A 13,142-nucleotide genomic window follows, 5' to 3' on the forward strand; every position below is an offset into this window, starting at 1 on the left:
TACACTCTGCAAGGCCTGTGGAAGTGAGTGACATCATAGCACTGTAGTTCTGAGGGTTCAAGATGGATGCAACAATCTCCTGTTGCTTCTATGAAGGCCGTAATAGACGACATCACCAAACAGCTCCATAGTCACATACACAGCAAAGGAGAGATGTTGTTTACACCTAGTGATGTCAGTGGTATTGAGTGACATCACAGCACAGTGCTAAGGCTCCTGGGCCTGGACACAGCAGCGGCTGCAATATCTCAACGGAGAATACGTTTATATCTATGTGTGTGTGTGCGCATATATATATATATATATATATATATATATATATATATATATATTTCTCCGCCGAAATCACTTTTAAACCCATTTCCACCTTTTTTTCCCTTCTCTTCCTCTTACTTTTTTTTCACGTTTTTTTACGTTTTTCTCCTTTTCGCCTCTTTTCTGGGCGTATTATTCTTCTTTTTCTTCTTTTTTTTCGTCTAATGCATACCCCATCAGTGCAGCAATGCTTATTCAATACCGCCAGCAGATGGAGACACTGGGGGATAATTTTCTAAGGATTTATACTGATTTTTCCTGTCTGAATTTGTCGCACAGAAAGTTGCAGGCCAAATATGTGTGACATTTCTGCGACTTTAGCTTCTAGAGCATTTTTACAACATTATACATAGGTGCTGAATACATAAAAAGCGACTGTTCAGCGACAGACAAGTCGCATCGGCTGAAAGTAGGCCAGAATGTCAGTCCATGTTGGAGCAGGTTTAGATACAGTCTAAAGCATAGATCTCAAAGTCTGTGCACAGAATTTAGCAAGGGCCTCGCACCTTCTGATGCATCAGGTAGGTGCACAATAGCATAGCCTAACCCTCTGTACTTTGGTCTATATTGATGCGGGACATAGACAGCCAGCTGATGACCAATCCATTAGTGCAATGGATGGCTGGAAGCATTTGTCTTTGCCTTTGCAATACCACAGAAGCAATGCATGGTCAATGTACAGCAATGACACACCTGTGTGAACAGCCAGGAGACCCCCCCCCCCATGTTATGTTACATAGTTACATAGTTAGTACGGTCGAAAAAAGACATATGTCCATCACGTTCAACCAGGGAATTAAGGGGTAGGGGTGTGGCGCGATATTGGGGAAGGGATGAGATTTTATATTTCTTCATAAGCATTAATCTTATTTTGTCAATTAGGAACATTCAGCACCCACCCGCTATCAAGGCAGCTGCCTATCATGTCATGCCCTACCTGCACAGGTGTGCTGGCTACTCAAATGATCCAATTAAGGAGGCCATTTAGTCAGCAGCAGCAGAAGTCCTGTGCCTGGACGCTCCAACAGGGGCCAGACACAAGCAGAAGCAGAAGCAGCAGAAGCAGCAGCAGCACCACCTTTTGTTTTTTGGCTGCAGCAGCAGCAAGGCCCACAGGGCTGGCTAGCTGGCTAGCCAGCAAGCAGGTAGCAATGAAAGTAGGAATCTTTCTTTTTAACCCTGTAAGGGGGTGGTGCACTGTACCCGAAGATACTGCCATATCGGGTCAATGCATAGGGCGACGGAAGCAAGCTTCGAAATCGGCCCCCGTTCTCAAAAATCCATTTAATATATGGTCCCCAGATAGGGGACGTATCAGATATTAAACTGATAAGAACAGATACTACACTTGATCTTAGCCAAAAGGCCGAGAAGCGATAACCGTGAAAGGGGCGGGCCCAACAAGGTCCCCTTCATGGGCACTATCACTGCTTGCTGTCAGGGAGGCTGCCAGACAATTTTCCATGCACACTCTGGGCTGGGGGGCAGTCAACCACCAGTACACACAGCAGAACCTAAACCCATACCATTATTGCTAAGCAGCAAGACAGGGGCCCATTGCACTCCCACGGGGCCTTTTTAAATGCAATCCATAACCCGGATTTGCCAGGAACCCTTCTTACTCCTCCTACTTGCATGTGACACTGGGCTTAGGATCTGCATAGGAAACACACACACAAGCACACACCTACCTTTGTTGCCTGCAGATGCCTCCTTGGCTGTCCCCAAACGGTATCAAACCAACACCCACGGGAAGCTGTAAGCATAGAGGACATGCCTGCACCCCATTGGACTTACCTGTGTGGGTTAAATCCGGGTTATTTGACAACCTATGGCGGTGATGGTTCTGCTCAGGCAGAGCAGTGCTGATGCTCCTCATAAAGCTGTCGCTGCTGTGAAGGTTCTAGGTGACATCACAAATCCCTTTGGTTACATACACAACAAAGCTGGGTTGTTGTTGTTTACACTCTGCAAGGCCTGTGGAAGTGAGTGACATCATAGCACTGTAGTTCTGAGGGTTCAAGATGGATGCAACAATCTCCTGTTGCTTCTATGAAGGCCGTAATAGACGACATCACCAAACAGCTCCATAGTCACATACACAGCAAAGGAGAGATGTTGTTTACACCTAGTGATGTCAGTGGTATTGAGTGACATCACAGCACAGTGCTAAGGCTCCTGGGCCTGGACACAGCAGCGGCTGCAATATCTCAACGGAGAATACGTTTATATCTATGTGTGTGTGTGCGCATATATATATATATATATATATATATATATATATATATATATATTTCTCCGCCGAAATCACTTTTAAACCCATTTCCACCTTTTTTTCCCTTCTCTTCCTCTTACTTTTTTTTCACGTTTTTTTACGTTTTTCTCCTTTTCGCCTCTTTTCTGGGCGTATTATTCTTCTTTTTCTTCTTTTTTTTCGTCTAATGCATACCCCATCAGTGCAGCAATGCTTATTCAATACCGCCAGCAGATGGAGACACTGGGGGATAATTTTCTAAGGATTTATACTGATTTTTCCTGTCTGAATTTGTCGCACAGAAAGTTGCAGGCCAAATATGTGTGACATTTCTGCGACTTTAGCTTCTAGAGCATTTTTACAACATTATACATAGGTGCTGAATACATAAAAAGCGACTGTTCAGCGACAGACAAGTCGCATCGGCTGAAAGTAGGCCAGAATGTCAGTCCATGTTGGAGCAGGTTTAGATACAGTCTAAAGCATAGATCTCAAAGTCTGTGCACAGAATTTAGCAAGGGCCTCGCACCTTCTGATGCATCAGGTAGGTGCACAATAGCATAGCCTAACCCTCTGTACTTTGGTCTATATTGATGCGGGACATAGACAGCCAGCTGATGACCAATCCATTAGTGCAATGGATGGCTGGAAGCATTTGTCTTTGCCTTTGCAATACCACAGAAGCAATGCATGGTCAATGTACAGCAATGACACACCTGTGTGAACAGCCAGGAGACCCCCCCCCCCCCATGTTATGTTACATAGTTACATAGTTAGTACGGTCGAAAAAAGACATATGTCCATCACGTTCAACCAGGGAATTAAGGGGTAGGGGTGTGGCGCGATATTGGGGAAGGGATGAGATTTTATATTTCTTCATAAGCATTAATCTTATTTTGTCAATTAGGAACATTCAGCACCCACCCGCTATCAAGGCAGCTGCCTATCATGTCATGCCCTACCTGCACAGGTGTGCTGGCTACTCAAATGATCCAATTAAGGAGGCCATTTAGTCAGCAGCAGCAGAAGTCCTGTGCCTGGACGCTCCAACAGGGGCCAGACACAAGCAGAAGCAGAAGCAGCAGAAGCAGCAGCAGCACCACCTTTTGTTTTTTGGCTGCAGCAGCAGCAAGGCCCACAGGGCTGGCTAGCTGGCTAGCCAGCAAGCAGGTAGCAATGAAAGTAGGAATCTTTCTTTTTAACCCTGTAAGGGGGTGGTGCACTGTACCCGAAGATACTGCCATATCGGGTCAATGCATAGGGCGACGGAAGCAAGCTTCGAAATCGGCCCCCGTTCTCAAAAATCCATTTAATATATGGTCCCCAGATAGGGGACGTATCAGATATTAAACTGATAAGAACAGATACTACACTTGATCTTAGCCAAAAGGCCGAGAAGCGATAACCGTGAAAGGGGCGGGCCCAACAAGGTCCCCTTCATGGGCACTATCACTGCTTGCTGTCAGGGAGGCTGCCAGACAATTTTCCATGCACACTCTGGGCTGGGGGGCAGTCAACCACCAGTACACACAGCAGAACCTAAACCCATACCATTATTGCTAAGCAGCAAGACAGGGGCCCATTGCACTCCCACGGGGCCTTTTTAAATGCAATCCATAACCCGGATTTGCCAGGAACCCTTCTTACTCCTCCTACTTGCATGTGACACTGGGCTTAGGATCTGCATAGGAAACACACACACAAGCACACACCTACCTTTGTTGCCTGCAGATGCCTCCTTGGCTGTCCCCAAACGGTATCAAACCAACACCCACGGGAAGCTGTAAGCATAGAGGACATGCCTGCACCCCATTGGACTTACCTGTGTGGGTTAAATCCGGGTTATTTGACAACCTATGGCGGTGATGGTTCTGCTCAGGCAGAGCAGTGCTGATGCTCCTCATAAAGCTGTCGCTGCTGTGAAGGTTCTAGGTGACATCACAAATCCCTTTGGTTACATACACAACAAAGCTGGGTTGTTGTTGTTTACACTCTGCAAGGCCTGTGGAAGTGAGTGACATCATAGCACTGTAGTTCTGAGGGTTCAAGATGGATGCAACAATCTCCTGTTGCTTCTATGAAGGCCGTAATAGACGACATCACCAAACAGCTCCATAGTCACATACACAGCAAAGGAGAGATGTTGTTTACACCTAGTGATGTCAGTGGTATTGAGTGACATCACAGCACAGTGCTAAGGCTCCTGGGCCTGGACACAGCAGCGGCTGCAATATCTCAACGGAGAATACGTTTATATCTATGTGTGTGTGTGCGCATATATATATATATATATATATATATATATATATATATATATTTCTCCGCCGAAATCACTTTTAAACCCATTTCCACCTTTTTTTCCCTTCTCTTCCTCTTACTTTTTTTTCACGTTTTTTTACGTTTTTCTCCTTTTCGCCTCTTTTCTGGGCGTATTATTCTTCTTTTTCTTCTTTTTTTTCGTCTAATGCATACCCCATCAGTGCAGCAATGCTTATTCAATACCGCCAGCAGATGGAGACACTGGGGGATAATTTTCTAAGGATTTATACTGATTTTTCCTGTCTGAATTTGTCGCACAGAAAGTTGCAGGCCAAATATGTGTGACATTTCTGCGACTTTAGCTTCTAGAGCATTTTTACAACATTATACATAGGTGCTGAATACATAAAAAGCGACTGTTCAGCGACAGACAAGTCGCATCGGCTGAAAGTAGGCCAGAATGTCAGTCCATGTTGGAGCAGGTTTAGATACAGTCTAAAGCATAGATCTCAAAGTCTGTGCACAGAATTTAGCAAGGGCCTCGCACCTTCTGATGCATCAGGTAGGTGCACAATAGCATAGCCTAACCCTCTGTACTTTGGTCTATATTGATGCGGGACATAGACAGCCAGCTGATGACCAATCCATTAGTGCAATGGATGGCTGGAAGCATTTGTCTTTGCCTTTGCAATACCACAGAAGCAATGCATGGTCAATGTACAGCAATGACACACCTGTGTGAACAGCCAGGAGACCCCCCCCCCCATGTTATGTTACATAGTTACATAGTTAGTACGGTCGAAAAAAGACATATGTCCATCACGTTCAACCAGGGAATTAAGGGGTAGGGGTGTGGCGCGATATTGGGGAAGGGATGAGATTTTATATTTCTTCATAAGCATTAATCTTATTTTGTCAATTAGGAACATTCAGCACCCACCCGCTATCAAGGCAGCTGCCTATCATGTCATGCCCTACCTGCACAGGTGTGCTGGCTACTCAAATGATCCAATTAAGGAGGCCATTTAGTCAGCAGCAGCAGAAGTCCTGTGCCTGGACGCTCCAACAGGGGCCAGACACAAGCAGAAGCAGAAGCAGCAGAAGCAGCAGCAGCACCACCTTTTGTTTTTTGGCTGCAGCAGCAGCAAGGCCCACAGGGCTGGCTAGCTGGCTAGCCAGCAAGCAGGTAGCAATGAAAGTAGGAATCTTTCTTTTTAACCCTGTAAGGGGGTGGTGCACTGTACCCGAAGATACTGCCATATCGGGTCAATGCATAGGGCGACGGAAGCAAGCTTCGAAATCGGCCCCCGTTCTCAAAAATCCATTTAATATATGGTCGCCAGATAAGGGACGTATCAGATATTAAACTGATAAGAACAGATACTACACTTGATCTTAGCCAAAAGGCCGAGAAGCGATAACCGTGAAAGGGGCGGGCCCAACAAGGTCCCCTTCATGGGCACTATCACTGCTTGCTGTCAGGGAGGCTGCCAGACAATTTTCCATGCACACTCTGGGCTGGGGGGCAGTCAACCACCAGTACACACAGCAGAACCTAAACCCATACCATTATTGCTAAGCAGCAAGACAGGGGCCCATTGCACTCCCACGGGGCCTTTTTAAATGCAATCCATAACCCGGATTTGCCAGGAACCCTTCTTACTCCTCCTACTTGCATGTGACACTGGGCTTAGGATCTGCATAGGAAACACACACACAAGCACACACCTACCTTTGTTGCCTGCAGATGCCTCCTTGGCTGTCCCCAAACGGTATCAAACCAACACCCACGGGAAGCTGTAAGCATAGAGGACATGCCTGCACCCCATTGGACTTACCTGTGTGGGTTAAATCCGGGTTATTTGACAACCTATGGCGGTGATGGTTCTGCTCAGGCAGAGCAGTGCTGATGCTCCTCATAAAGCTGTCGCTGCTGTGAAGGTTCTAGGTGACATCACAAATCCCTTTGGTTACATACACAACAAAGCTGGGTTGTTGTTGTTTACACTCTGCAAGGCCTGTGGAAGTGAGTGACATCATAGCACTGTAGTTCTGAGGGTTCAAGATGGATGCAACAATCTCCTGTTGCTTCTATGAAGGCCGTAATAGACGACATCACCAAACAGCTCCATAGTCACATACACAGCAAAGGAGAGATGTTGTTTACACCTAGTGATGTCAGTGGTATTGAGTGACATCACAGCACAGTGCTAAGGTTCCTGGGCCTGGACACAGCAGCGGCTGCAATATCTCAACGGAGAATACGTTTATATCTATGTGTGTGTGTGCGCATATATATATATATATATATATATATATATATATATATATATTTCTCCGCCGAAATCACTTTTAAACCCATTTCCACCTTTTTTTCCCTTCTCTTCCTCTTACTTTTTTTTCACGTTTTTTTACGTTTTTCTCCTTTTCGCCTCTTTTCTGGGCGTATTATTCTTCTTTTTCTTCTTTTTTTTCGTCTAATGCATACCCCATCAGTGCAGCAATGCTTATTCAATACCGCCAGCAGATGGAGACACTGGGGGATAATTTTCTAAGGATTTATACTGATTTTTCCTGTCTGAATTTGTCGCACAGAAAGTTGCAGGCCAAATATGTGTGACATTTCTGCGACTTTAGCTTCTAGAGCATTTTTACAACATTATACATAGGTGCTGAATACATAAAAAGCGACTGTTCAGCGACAGACAAGTCGCATCGGCTGAAAGTAGGCCAGAATGTCAGTCCATGTTGGAGCAGGTTTAGATACAGTCTAAAGCATAGATCTCAAAGTCTGTGCACAGAATTTAGCAAGGGCCTCGCACCTTCTGATGCATCAGGTAGGTGCACAATAGCATAGCCTAACCCTCTGTACTTTGGTCTATATTGATGCGGGACATAGACAGCCAGCTGATGACCAATCCATTAGTGCAATGGATGGCTGGAAGCATTTGTCTTTGCCTTTGCAATACCACAGAAGCAATGCATGGTCAATGTACAGCAATGACACACCTGTGTGAACAGCCAGGAGACCCCCCCCCCCCATGTTATGTTACATAGTTACATAGTTAGTACGGTCGAAAAAAGACATATGTCCATCACGTTCAACCAGGGAATTAAGGGGTAGGGGTGTGGCGCGATATTGGGGAAGGGATGAGATTTTATATTTCTTCATAAGCATTAATCTTATTTTGTCAATTAGGAACATTCAGCACCCACCCGCTATCAAGGCAGCTGCCTATCATGTCATGCCCTACCTGCACAGGTGTGCTGGCTACTCAAATGATCCAATTAAGGAGGCCATTTAGTCAGCAGCAGCAGAAGTCCTGTGCCTGGACGCTCCAACAGGGGCCAGACACAAGCAGAAGCAGAAGCAGCAGAAGCAGCAGCAGCACCACCTTTTGTTTTTTGGCTGCAGCAGCAGCAAGGCCCACAGGGCTGGCTAGCTGGCTAGCCAGCAAGCAGGTAGCAATGAAAGTAGGAATCTTTCTTTTTAACCCTGTAAGGGGGTGGTGCACTGTACCCGAAGATACTGCCATATCGGGTCAATGCATAGGGCGACGGAAGCAAGCTTCGAAATCGGCCCCCGTTCTCAAAAATCCATTTAATATATGGTCCCCAGATAGGGGACGTATCAGATATTAAACTGATAAGAACAGATACTACACTTGATCTTAGCCAAAAGGCCGAGAAGCGATAACCGTGAAAGGGGCGGGCCCAACAAGGTCCCCTTCATGGGCACTATCACTGCTTGCTGTCAGGGAGGCTGCCAGACAATTTTCCATGCACACTCTGGGCTGGGGGGCAGTCAACCACCAGTACACACAGCAGAACCTAAACCCATACCATTATTGCTAAGCAGCAAGACAGGGGCCCATTGCACTCCCACGGGGCCTTTTTAAATGCAATCCATAACCCGGATTTGCCAGGAACCCTTCTTACTCCTCCTACTTGCATGTGACACTGGGCTTAGGATCTGCATAGGAAACACACACACAAGCACACACCTACCTTTGTTGCCTGCAGATGCCTCCTTGGCTGTCCCCAAACGGTATCAAACCAACACCCACGGGAAGCTGTAAGCATAGAGGACATGCCTGCACCCCATTGGACTTACCTGTGTGGGTTAAATCCGGGTTATTTGACAACCTATGGCGGTGATGGTTCTGCTCAGGCAGAGCAGTGCTGATGCTCCTCATAAAGCTGTCGCTGCTGTGAAGGTTCTAGGTGACATCACAAATCCCTTTGGTTACATACACAACAAAGCTGGGTTGTTGTTGTTTACACTCTGCAAGGCCTGTGGAAGTGAGTGACATCATAGCACTGTAGTTCTGAGGGTTCAAGATGGATGCAACAATCTCCTGTTGCTTCTATGAAGGCCGTAATAGACGACATCACCAAACAGCTCCATAGTCACATACACAGCAAAGGAGAGATGTTGTTTACACCTAGTGATGTCAGTGGTATTGAGTGACATCACAGCACAGTGCTAAGGCTCCTGGGCCTGGACACAGCAGCGGCTGCAATATCTCAACGGAGAATACGTTTATATCTATGTGTGTGTGTGCGCATATATATATATATATATATATATATATATATATATATATATATATATTTCTCCGCCGAAATCACTTTTAAACCCATTTCCACCTTTTTTTCCCTTCTCTTCCTCTTACTTTTTTTTCACGTTTTTTTACGTTTTTCTCCTTTTCGCCTCTTTTCTGGGCGTATTATTCTTCTTTTTCTTCTTTTTTTTCGTCTAATGCATACCCCATCAGTGCAGCAATGCTTATTCAATACCGCCAGCAGATGGAGACACTGGGGGATAATTTTCTAAGGATTTATACTGATTTTTCCTGTCTGAATTTGTCGCACAGAAAGTTGCAGGCCAAATATGTGTGACATTTCTGCGACTTTAGCTTCTAGAGCATTTTTACAACATTATACATAGGTGCTGAATACATAAAAAGCGACTGTTCAGCGACAGACAAGTCGCATCGGCTGAAAGTAGGCCAGAATGTCAGTCCATGTTGGAGCAGGTTTAGATACAGTCTAAAGCATAGATCTCAAAGTCTGTGCACAGAATTTAGCAAGGGCCTCGCACCTTCTGATGCATCAGGTAGGTGCACAATAGCATAGCCTAACCCTCTGTACTTTGGTCTATATTGATGCGGGACATAGACAGCCAGCTGATGACCAATCCATTAGTGCAATGGATGGCTGGAAGCATTTGTCTTTGCCTTTGCAATACCACAGAAGCAATGCATGGTCAATGTACAGCAATGACACACCTGTGTGAACAGCCAGGAGACCCCCCCCCCCATGTTATGTTACATAGTTACATAGTTAGTACGGTCGAAAAAAGACATATGTCCATCACGTTCAACCAGGGAATTAAGGGGTAGGGGTGTGGCGCGATATTGGGGAAGGGATGAGATTTTATATTTCTTCATAAGCATTAATCTTATTTTGTCAATTAGGAACATTCAGCACCCACCCGCTATCAAGGCAGCTGCCTATCATGTCATGCCCTACCTGCACAGGTGTGCTGGCTACTCAAATGATCCAATTAAGGAGGCCATTTAGTCAGCAGCAGCAGAAGTCCTGTGCCTGGACGCTCCAACAGGGGCCAGACACAAGCAGAAGCAGCAGAAGCAGCAGCAGCACCACCTTTTGTTTTTTGGCTGCAGCAGCAGCAAGGCCCACAGGGCTGGCTAGCTGGCTAGCCAGCAAGCAGGTAGCAATGAAAGTAGGAATCTTTCTTTTTAACCCTGTAAGGGGGTGGTGCACTGTACCCGAAGATACTGCCATATCGGGTCAATGCATAGGGCGACGGAAGCAAGCTTCGAAATCGGCCCCCGTTCTCAAAAATCCATTTAATATATGGTCCCCAGATAGGGGACGTATCAGATATTAAACTGATAAGAACAGATACTACACTTGATCTTAGCCAAAAGGCCGAGAAGCGATAACCGTGAAAGGGGCGGGCCCAACAAGGTCCCCTTCATGGGCACTATCACTGCTTGCTGTCAGGGAGGCTGCCAGACAATTTTCCATGCACACTCTGGGCTGGGGGGCAGTCAACCACCAGTACACACAGCAGAACCTAAACCCATACCATTATTGCTAAGCAGCAAGACAGGGGCCCATTGCACTCCCACGGGGCCTTTTTAAATGCAATCCATAACCCGGATTTGCCAGGAACCCTTCTTACTCCTCCTACTTGCATGTGACACTGGGCTTAGGATCTGCATAGGAAACACACACACAAGCACACACCTACCTTTGTTGCCTGCAGATGCCTCCTTGGCTGTCCCCAAACGGTATCAAACCAACACCCACGGGAAGCTGTAAGCATAGAGGACATGCCTGCACCCCATTGGACTTACCTGTGTGGGTTAAATCCGGGTTATTTGACAACCTATGGCGGTGATGGTTCTGCTCAGGCAGAGCAGTGCTGATGCTCCTCATAAAGCTGTCGCTGCTGTGAAGGTTCTAGGTGACATCACAAATCCCTTTGGTTACATACACAACAAAGCTGGGTTGTTGTTGTTTACACTCTGCAAGGCCTGTGGAAGTGAGTGACATCATAGCACTGTAGTTCTGAGGGTTCAAGATGGATGCAACAATCTCCTGTTGCTTCTATGAAGGCCGTAATAGACGACATCACCAAACAGCTCCATAGTCACATACACAGCAAAGGAGAGATGTTGTTTACACCTAGTGATGTCAGTGGTATTGAGTGACATCACAGCACAGTGCTAAGGCTCCTGGGCCTGGACACAGCAGCGGCTGCAATATCTCAACGGAGAATACGTTTATATCTATGTGTGTGTGTGCGCATATATATATATATATATATATATATATATATATATATATATATATATATATATATTCTCCGCCGAAATCACTTTTAAACCCATTTCCACCTTTTTTTCCCTTCTCTTCCTCTTACTTTTTTTTCACGTTTTTTTACGTTTTTCTCCTTTTCGCCTCTTTTCTGGGCGTATTATTCTTCTTTTTCTTCTTTTTTTTCGTCTAATGCATACCCCATCAGTGCAGCAATGCTTATTCAATACCGCCAGCAGATGGAGACACTGGGGGATAATTTTCTAAGGATTTATACTGATTTTTCCTGTCTGAATTTGTCGCACAGAAAGTTGCAGGCCAAATATGTGTGACATTTCTGCGACTTTAGCTTCTAGAGCATTTTTACAACATTATACATAGGTGCTGAATACATAAAAAGCGACTGTTCAGCGACAGACAAGTCGCATCGGCTGAAAGTAGGCCAGAATGTCAGTCCATGTTGGAGCAGGTTTAGATACAGTCTAAAGCATAGATCTCAAAGTCTGTGCACAGAATTTAGCAAGGGCCTCGCACCTTCTGATGCATCAGGTAGGTGCACAATAGCATAGCCTAACCCTCTGTACTTTGGTCTATATTGATGCGGGACATAGACAGCCAGCTGATGACCAATCCCATTAGTGCAATGGATGGCTGGAAGCATTTGTCTTTGCCTTTGCAATACCACAGAAGCAATGCATGGTCAATGTACAGCAATGACACACCTGTGTGAACAGCCAGGAGACCCCCCCCCCCCATGTTATGTTACATAGTTACATAGTTAGTACGGTCGAAAAAAGACATATGTCCATCACGTTCAACCAGGGAATTAAGGGGTAGGGGTGTGGCGCGATATTGGGGAAGGGATGAGATTTTATATTTCTTCATAAGCATTAATCTTATTTTGTCAATTAGGAACATTCAGCACCCACCCGCTATCAAGGCAGCTGCCTATCATGTCATGCCCTACCTGCACAGGTGTGCTGGCTACTCAAATGATCCAATTAAGGAGGCCATTTAGTCAGCAGCAGCAGAAGTCCTGTGCCTGGACGCTCCAACAGGGGCCAGACACAAGCAGAAGCAGCAGAAGCAGCAGCAGCACCACCTTTTGTTTTTTGGCTGCAGCAGCAGCAAGGCCCACAGGGCTGGCTAGCTGGCTAGCCAGCAAGCAGGTAGCAATGAAAGTAGGAATCTTTCTTTTTAACCCTGTAAGGGGGTGGTGCACTGTACCCGAAGATACTGCCATATCGGGTCAATGCATAGGGCGACGGAAGCAAGCTTCGAAATCGGCCCCCGTTCTCAAAAATCCATTTAATATATGGTCCCCAGATAGGGGACGTATCAGATATTAAACTGATAAGAACAGATACTACACTTGATCTTAGCCAAAAGGCCGAGAAGCGATAACCGTGAAAGGGGCGGGCCCAACAAGGTCCCCTTCATGGGCACTATCACTGCTTGCTGT

At 45.9% G+C, this 13,142-nt stretch overlaps 6 non-coding genes across 6 annotated transcripts; all 6 read right to left on the reverse strand.

Annotated features, from left to right (window-relative positions):
• Window positions 1-1,502: 1,502 nt before the first annotated feature.
• Window positions 1,503-1,693, reverse strand: LOC130331491 (U2 spliceosomal RNA). The gene has a single exon (XR_008874384.1). It is a non-coding gene; the product is annotated as a U2 spliceosomal RNA (small nuclear RNA).
• A 2,088-nt stretch (window positions 1,694-3,781) lies between these two features.
• On the reverse strand, window positions 3,782-3,972 carry LOC130331493 (U2 spliceosomal RNA). Its single transcript, XR_008874385.1, has one exon. It is a non-coding gene; the product is annotated as a U2 spliceosomal RNA (small nuclear RNA).
• A 2,084-nt stretch (window positions 3,973-6,056) lies between these two features.
• Window positions 6,057-6,247, reverse strand: LOC130331465 (U2 spliceosomal RNA). Its single transcript, XR_008874368.1, has one exon. It is a non-coding gene; the product is annotated as a U2 spliceosomal RNA (small nuclear RNA).
• A 2,085-nt stretch (window positions 6,248-8,332) lies between these two features.
• On the reverse strand, window positions 8,333-8,523 carry LOC130331494 (U2 spliceosomal RNA). The gene has a single exon (XR_008874386.1). It is a non-coding gene; the product is annotated as a U2 spliceosomal RNA (small nuclear RNA).
• Window positions 8,524-10,607: 2,084 nt separating this feature from the next.
• Window positions 10,608-10,798, reverse strand: LOC130331495 (U2 spliceosomal RNA). The gene has a single exon (XR_008874387.1). It is a non-coding gene; the product is annotated as a U2 spliceosomal RNA (small nuclear RNA).
• A 2,093-nt stretch (window positions 10,799-12,891) lies between these two features.
• On the reverse strand, window positions 12,892-13,082 carry LOC130331496 (U2 spliceosomal RNA). The gene has a single exon (XR_008874388.1). It is a non-coding gene; the product is annotated as a U2 spliceosomal RNA (small nuclear RNA).
• Between the last annotated feature and the right edge of the window lie 60 nt (window positions 13,083-13,142).

This window comes from Hyla sarda, unplaced genomic scaffold (genome assembly GCF_029499605.1).
Source record: "Hyla sarda isolate aHylSar1 unplaced genomic scaffold, aHylSar1.hap1 scaffold_350, whole genome shotgun sequence".
Lineage (NCBI taxonomy): Eukaryota > Metazoa > Chordata > Amphibia > Anura > Hylidae > Hyla > Hyla sarda.